Source organism: Spea bombifrons, chromosome 4 (assembly GCF_027358695.1).
Source record: "Spea bombifrons isolate aSpeBom1 chromosome 4, aSpeBom1.2.pri, whole genome shotgun sequence".
Taxonomy (NCBI): domain Eukaryota; kingdom Metazoa; phylum Chordata; class Amphibia; order Anura; family Pelobatidae; genus Spea; species Spea bombifrons.
In genome coordinates this window covers 9,610,136-9,618,424 of record NC_071090.1, presented here as the reverse complement: position 1 = coordinate 9,618,424, position 8,289 = coordinate 9,610,136, and the positions used below count along the sequence as shown (strand labels likewise).

Below are 8,289 nucleotides of genomic sequence, written 5' to 3'. Positions count from 1 at the left end.
AAGCAAGTGATCAAGCAAAAGCTGCTGTTTATTCCTTTAAAATAAACATTGAAACTGAGCTGGATATGTCCTGAGCTTTTTTTTACCCTAGAAGACTGTGGTTACAGCCAAGATCCTTGACAAAAATCCCAAGGAAAAGGGAGGCATGTCACACCCTCCAGACCATATATTTTTGAAAGCTGGAAACCCCAGGGTATTTAAAATGTTGGTATTTTAACACTTTCCGTGCAATAATTCTACTACTCGCCTTTGTTAAAATTTATGGTGGTAATTGTGTGTCTTTTATTCACACACAGGTGCAGTGATATCTCATATGCAGTGGTTGTTTGAGGGCTAAAAGGCCACATTTGGGACATATGCATTTTGGAAGAAGCAGGTTACAGGAGATCCTGGCCTTTCTGCAAGAAGGCATTTAATCTTGCACTGGAATGAGAACCCTAAGCCACAGAAAAGACAAAGGAGTCACTTGTCCGTGCAAATATTAGGGGCAGATACATCGCGAATTCTGCTTTGCTCCGCTCCATTGCCACATTGGGGCCAGGTGCATCTTGGCACAAAAAGGATTGTAGGCTGCAATTTGCGTCAGATATATTGCAGTCTTCTTGTACCAGGCCTTTCTCCTCCTCATATTCCTGTTATAGGTCCTGATGCACACTGGCTTTCTTGTGATTCCAGTTCTGCCACGGACAGAAAGATCCCCAGTCCTCTCATCATGGATGATGCTCAGCATGCACACTTCTTTCTCTGTCCATAAACTTCAATGCCAAAAGCTCCTCCTTTGGGCTGAGATCTCCCCCTTTGTAGTCGAACTATGCAGTTCTTACATACAGTAGCACAAGCTAATGTGTCAAAACTATATAGTAACTTGAATAAAGGGATGCTTGATTATAAGACGACCCCCAAATCTGAATATTAATTTAGGGAAAAAAAGAGAAAAGTGTGTGTGTGGGGGGGAGACAAGAGGATCCAGGTCCCCTGCATCGCTGCGGGGGATCTGGATCTTAGTCTCATAGTCAGACCTATTTGAGGTCTGATTAAAAGACGGCCTCGATTATAAGACGAGAGGTATTTTTCAGAGCATTTGCTCTGAAAAAAACCTTGTCTTATAATCGAGCAAATATGGTATGTTAAACAAGTAAGAGTAGCAACCACAAATAAAGTATTAAGTTTAACTTTGCAGTTATGACTTTCTATCCAGCCTATGTAAAGCCATCAATATTAAATCTAGTTGCATTTTATAAGCGATAACTTCAAATAATAATAATAATAACACAATCAGAAATACTCTGATTGTTTTTTTTTTTCTTTAAGGAATCACAAAGATGGGACCAGCTACTGCAAAATGTTTTATAGGAAAGTTTCAAGAAGTTCAAGTGCTCTTTCATAATTGGAGGCGTGTGGTGATGATACCTTAAGTTATCTTGTGGACAACATCCATCATGACCAATTCAATCTTAAGTTAAAATTTATACTATTAAGGCTTTAACTGGCAATGTGGTTTAGTGAAAGCAAAGTAGTTGACAACTATCCTTAAGCTTACGTATCTTTATGCTGCTTTCCTTATTGTCGTAAATGCGTGTTTTTATATGAATTAGAATGGTCTGGTAAAGGTAAAGGAGCCTTGGGAGGAGATTCACTTTCAGGGTATTAAGATTGCCACCATGGGTAAGTAATGCTCTGATAACAGATGGTCAAGGTCTCTAGTCAGACACACACACCTAAACATTTCATTTTTACTTGGCACCACCTAAATGAGGACAAGTGTAGGGCAACTGTGCTGAACAAGAAATGGAGAGGTTGTGAATCTCCATTTTTTTTTCAAATGATCTCATAGAGAATTCCATATGAAAGTGGTTCAAGTTTAAGGATGAGCAGAAGTAGGGATATGGGGCATCCATTAGATGACAAGGCCCCATTTATTAGAATCTTCAAAGGAATAGAGGGAAAGGACCCAACACAACAGCCCATTGCCAAATCATGCATGAGGTTCAATCGGTTGAGGCAGAACTGGTTGTATGCCGGATGCCATAACCTATGAGAGTATCTTCAACATTCAGCATTGAAATTGGGTAATAACTTGATGGCAGCATTGGGTCCTTCCCCTCCTTTGGAAGTAAAGCAATGTTAGCTGCTAGCCAGTGTGGGTGGAACTGTGCCACCTCTAAAATCGAATATATAGTCTTAGTGAATTGTTGGAGCAAACTCTCAGTGAATACCTTCACAGTAAGGTTTATTTGGCCCTGCCTGTCTGAAGTTGTTTAATAGCTATGGACACCTCCTAATCTGCTATTGGAGCCCGCTGCAGGGCTAAGCTTCCCACAAATATGCTTCTCCAAATGAGCATGAATATCTCATCTCCTCGTAACTTTCTTTTGAGTGCAAATTATACAAAGAGGAATAGTATTTACATAGGGAGTCTGCAATCTCCCCTGGTCTAAACGTAACTACGACAACTAAAGTTTTAATTCTGTCAATGTATAGCTGATGCTGCTTCTCACAGAAAAGTCTTGCCAATGACGTTTGAGGCCAAAACTGTCCTCAAACAGTCAACATGGTGATGATACTGTAATGTGGAGCGGAACTTGCGGTGGTGAGCCAATGGGACATGGAAGCCACTTGCAGAAATATTAAAATCTTCCCCCAGGACCAATACCAACTAAATTTGCTGAGCAGAAAAAAAATACATAACCCCCACCCCAACCTAAATATATATATCCTAATGTATCCAGACAGACAAGTGCTCAATGCAGATGTGAGTTAAGCAATCTGTAATCTCTCCAAGTTTGCTAGGGTATTGTATGTGAGCACATACTGGGATGGCAGTCTACCGCATGGAGATCCATGACAAGCTACACTTTATGGGCATAAGTATTGGGACACACCTCTTGATAATTGAATTCAGTTGTTTCAATCAGACCCATTGCCACAGATGTATAAAATCAAGAGCCTAGCCATGCATTTAAACACATTTGTAAAAACAATGCTAGATATTCTTTGGTCAACTGTAAGTGGTATTGGAAAGAGGAAGTGTTTAGGAACATTGGCAACTCAGCTAGGAAGCAGATGTAAAGTCACATAGCAGGGCCATGAGTGCTGAGGCGCATGGGTGTGATGGGTGAGTCTGGGTTTGGTGGACACCAGGAGAACATCACCTGCTTTACTGCATTGTGTCAACTGTAAAGTTTGCAGGAGGAGGCATAACAGTATGGTGCTGTTTTTCAGGGGTTGGGCCCTTTACGTCCAGTGAAAGGAAATCGTAATGCTTCAGTATAGCAAGACCTTTTGGACAGTTGCTTCCAACTTCCAACTTCCAAGAACAGTTTGGGGAAGGCCCTTTTCTATTCCAACATGGTAAAACGTGACATGGTTGGATTAGTTTGGTGTGGAAGAACTTGACTGGCCCCTACATAGTCCTGACCTCAACCCCATCAAACACCTTTGGGATGAACTGGAACGGAGATTGCAAGCCAGGCCATCTCATCCAACATCAGTGCCTAGCCTCACAAATGCTCTACTAGATGAATGGACAGAAACACTCCAAAAGCTTGTGCAAATCCTTTCCAGAAGAGTGGAAGCTTTTATAGCAAAAAGGGGGGTGGGCAACTACATATTAATGTCTATGTATTTAGAATGCAATGTCATAAAATTCTCTGTTCATGTAATGTGCAGCTGTCCCAATATTTCTGCCCATATAGTGTATATGTCAGAGCTAAAGCATCTGGTTGCATTCTTCAATCCATCAGTAGGGATGGCATACACTTGAACACTTGATATGGATAGTAATGCCAAGTGGTGCATAGCTAACTCTCTTTAAGTGAGGATAGGTGGGATTTTAATGTAGTTCTATGGTATGCGTTTTTCACAAATAGCTTTTTACCTTCTTTTACATGAAGGACCAGCCCAGCTGTTTATGCCAGCTAGGAAGTGCATGACTCATTCCATGGAAATGTGTGATTGATCCCATGTACTCGCTACATGGCAATCATTAGCAGACAATGAGCTCCCATCCTATCTCCTGCTGCACAGAAAGCGATTTGCTAGGGTTGAAATCAACACTAATCCACCAGTTTAATCAACTGATAACTGAGAGTACAAAACAGCTTACTGACCCAAATAGGCATTCACCAAAAGCAACATGCTTTAGCTTCACCAGCAAGGTCATATGAGTTCTTATGTTTATGTATCTACATAAAGGTAGCCATGCACACATAGAATTCCCTCTGTGCTCTGGAAATAGCTTCCCTTCTTGTCTCCTCACTGTATCAACCCTCTGCACAATTGAACCAATGAAAGCCATTGTGTCACTAACATACCACACCGTATTAAATACATTTACCTAAGAATTGCTTTATTGCAATTGATTTTTTTCCTTGTCAGGGTAGAACTGCCTTCAATGTATTTGATGAATTGCAGGGTCTACAAGCTGCAGATGAGCTTAACTGTAACTAAAATTGGGCTTGCTACTGCAGAATGCTGTTCAGATAACTGATTTGACTTTAAAATGATCAGATTACATCTTTACGTATCAGTACAGGCTTTTTTTCCCTCATTGCTGAGAAGGTTAACTGATCAGTCTCTCTATGCACGTTGCCACTACACTGCACTATTAAAAGTCCCTCCTTGAGGATCTGTTCCCTTGTCGGTTGTTTTATTTTCGGAAGGACAATAAAAACAAGCGCCGTCTGCACAAGGCACATGGACTGGACACGTCGTCATATTGACAGTAGCAGAGTGGGGGAAGGTTCCAGGTGTCTAGCAAAACTATGGAGCCATGGGAATTTTTTTTTCACTGACCTTCGTGAACATATCCACCCATTTGCTGCAATGCAGAATCATTTCCTGCATCAGGATGTTACTTATTTCATAGCGTTCTTTATCCTGTCCAATTCATGTATAATTTGTTTCCTTTTTCTTTATAGCTAGAATAAATGCTGCCTTAAGATATTTATTATTTAATGCAAAAAAAACTATTTTGATTTCTGGCTTTTTAAAATTACAATCTAAATTACACATTTTTTTTAATTTAAACATTGATTGGTGTGTTTATTAGACATTTGGAAATATAAAATTTGGGTTATAATATTTTTATTTTATTTATTTATGTGTTTTTGCTGGGAAGACATAAACAGTGTAAAAACCAAGGGGCATTTTTAGATAATGCATACAACAGTAGATTTTGCACTTTGTGAATTATGGCAAATTGCCATAATTTAGGTACAGAACATCAGTTTACCTTAAGCAATTCATGAACAATAGGCAGCTATAAAATAAACGTTAAGAGAAAGATCTGGATGCAAGATCAACAGGACATGGAAGCAGGGTTAGAAAGAGGTCTTCACTCAATTAGATCTTATTTTTCTTTTTTAGTTTTCTTATTTTTCTGTTGTGTAATTATGTTATCATCCCCTTACTCTCCTATGCACATTGTTCTTGTTAAATATTTATCATTTCTATAATTTGTTTACTGGAAAGAAGATCTTTGGACTATTGAACATAACCAAATTTTTAATTTGTATGCCAAATTTACCTTTTGCAACTCGATATATAAGTCTGCATCCAGACTACCAATGATTTTATGAAATCACGTTACATTTGGCTAATTCTTGCCATGACACTCTTTAAACGTGACAAGTATAGTGTTATAAATGTTCCTTTTCTCTCTACAGTGAATTAGCTGTTCACTACACTTATGACATGTTTCTTATGTCATTATACAGTATATTGTTCGAGCATAAAACTGTATTTTCTCCACTCCCAAAGGGTAAACGAAACAACAAAAAAGTAAACTCAAAAATTGCCTCAAGGATTTACAACAGTATTGGGATACCTGACCATTACACCAACAGGTTATGACATCACATTCTAAATACATAGACATTAATATGTAGATGGCATCACCTTTGTAGCTATAAAAGCTCCCACTCTTCTGGGAAGGCTTTCCAAAAGATTTTGTAGTGTTTCTGCGGGAATTTTTGCCCGTTCATCCAGTAGAGCATTTGTGAAGTCAGGCACTGATGTTGGACAAGAAGGCCTTTTCATTCCAGATCATCCCAAAGGTGTTTGAGGTCAGGGCTCTGTGTAGGCCAGTCAAGTTCTTTCTCCCCAAACTCATCCAAACATGTCTTATGGACCTTGCTTTATGCACTGAGGCACATGGACTCCCACTTGAGGCCCCTGACAAGAGCTATCTGTGAGAATGGTATACTGTATAACTCCTAAGCACTATATGACTATGGCTATTGTCATTTTGGGTTGGGTGAGAGGTTTCATCCCACATTGATGGCAAAAAGGGAAGCAGCGGCACTGGTGCCGGACGGCAGAAGTATGCTATTCATCTATCAGCACCTTGGGTAGCTGCCCCGCTGAACCCATGTTATTGAATATTTGTTTTTAAATTTAAAATAAATGATTAACAGATACATAGATAAGTAAATTGCCTGACTCTGTAGAATACAAGAGATCTCCATAATTCATACATTTAAACATGTATGTTTTTACTGCGCGGCATTAAATAAATAATGTTAGGTATTAGGTATGATATCTGAGGAGCCACTTACAAGTGCCCCTCATATTTTTTATATTATGGTTTTAAACTCTTACACATTATTCCTATTACCTCTGAGAAGAGAACCTAATCCATTTTGTACCCACAGATCCTACATATATGGCTTCCTATGAGACTGTAGCCTGCAGACACTGTCTGCATAAGGACGTTCCTGTTTTTAATACACAGTAGCAGTTTATTAGTTGATTGTAAAATACAGCATACCATTGTTCTTTGTTTCAGTGCGGCGGATTCTAACCTAATGTTTTATGCATTACAGGAATTTCCAGATCAAACCAAACATAAACAATAGAAGCTTGTTCTTTTTATCAATATTGTTGACATTTGTGGGTTTTTGAATTTATGCCTTTAACCTTCAGTACCGAAGCTAAGACAATCAAGAGACCAGCGTATTTTTGGATATTATTTGGTGTAAGCCAAAAGCTGCTTTTTACAGATATACAGTAATAACCTATAATATCTTTGCGTAAAAGCAGGCTTACAATGAAATCCTGTCTAGTAATTGAATTTCAGTCTCATAAAATTAGAGCCTCGTCACTGAAATCATGACTAATAAAAAACCCCATAAAAACAAGTACCAATGAAATTCAGTAGTCATGTGCAGCCCCCTTGCAGATGGCTAGAGGGTTGGACAGAGACCTTCCTCAATCTCCTTATTAAGGCAAAAAAAACAGGCTTTTACAACCCTAAATACAAACACTTGGTTGTTTTTCTCCAGTAAAGAAAACCCAGAATCACAGGAAGCTGCAGATTCTGTCACCACAAGGAAAAAAAAAAGAAAAGAGTGGGGGAGGACAGGAAAAGGGATTTGCCAGCTGAGACAATTCCGTCATCTTGATTCACAGTAAAGGGTTAATGCTGGATTCATCAGCATCCTGTGCCTCTCTGTTGTCAAGGAGACGGCTAAATATGAAACCTAAATCTATAAAAGCACATTAGAACATCTGCCATTGTTCACGACGAGCAGAGACATTGACAACGACACCACCTGGTGGCAGAATGTTAGTAGCGCTCGACTCCTATATGCCAGCGATAGCAAACAATAACTTTAAGAAGATTCCTAACGCACATCACTGATTGAAGAAAAATGTATAAATATTAATTCAAAGCTTCATGGAAACTAAACATTCAGCTTTGTATAAGCAACCTGAGCTGTTCCAGCCTGATCTGGGAGGGACAGGTTCTAAATCCAGCTCACCATGTGCCTACAGCATTTGATTTGTGAGGTATGTGATGGGTTAAACATTAGAGAGACAGCACCAATGTTTATAGACCGCTAAAAATATATACAGATGTGGCCCGATTATAGTAAATGTCCAAGGAACTGCTAAGGCCCCATTCCTGAATTCAGAGACATTCGACTAAGTACTATAATTTATTACTATTTTTATTATCTTTAGATTATATAGCGCCAACAATTTACACTGTGATTCTCACAGTACATGTATTCAAAGAGTATAACAAAACTAGAGTTGACAGGCTAAGATGAACTGTTACATTAGGTAAAGAAAGCCCTGCTAGCAATGTAGAGATTTTTTATACAAAGTTAATGACTAATTAAATGCTTAGACTTTAAATAATGAAGTCCCTAATTGTTCTAAACCTTGTGCCACCTAGTCCTTAAATTTCACATGGTGAGCGTTTTTCCTGACCCTGTAAGTGTTAGGAAACATAACACGCTAATAATAAGGATCGAAGGAAGCCGAATATTTATGGGGATGACA

At 38.9% G+C, this 8,289-nt stretch overlaps 1 non-coding gene across 1 annotated transcript; it reads right to left on the bottom strand.

Annotated features, from left to right (window-relative positions):
- Positions 1-345: 345 nt before the first annotated feature.
- Positions 346-478, bottom strand: LOC128492971 (small nucleolar RNA SNORA35). The gene has a single exon (XR_008354179.1). It is a non-coding gene; the product is annotated as a small nucleolar RNA SNORA35 (small nucleolar RNA).
- Positions 479-8,289: the final 7,811 nt, after the last annotated feature.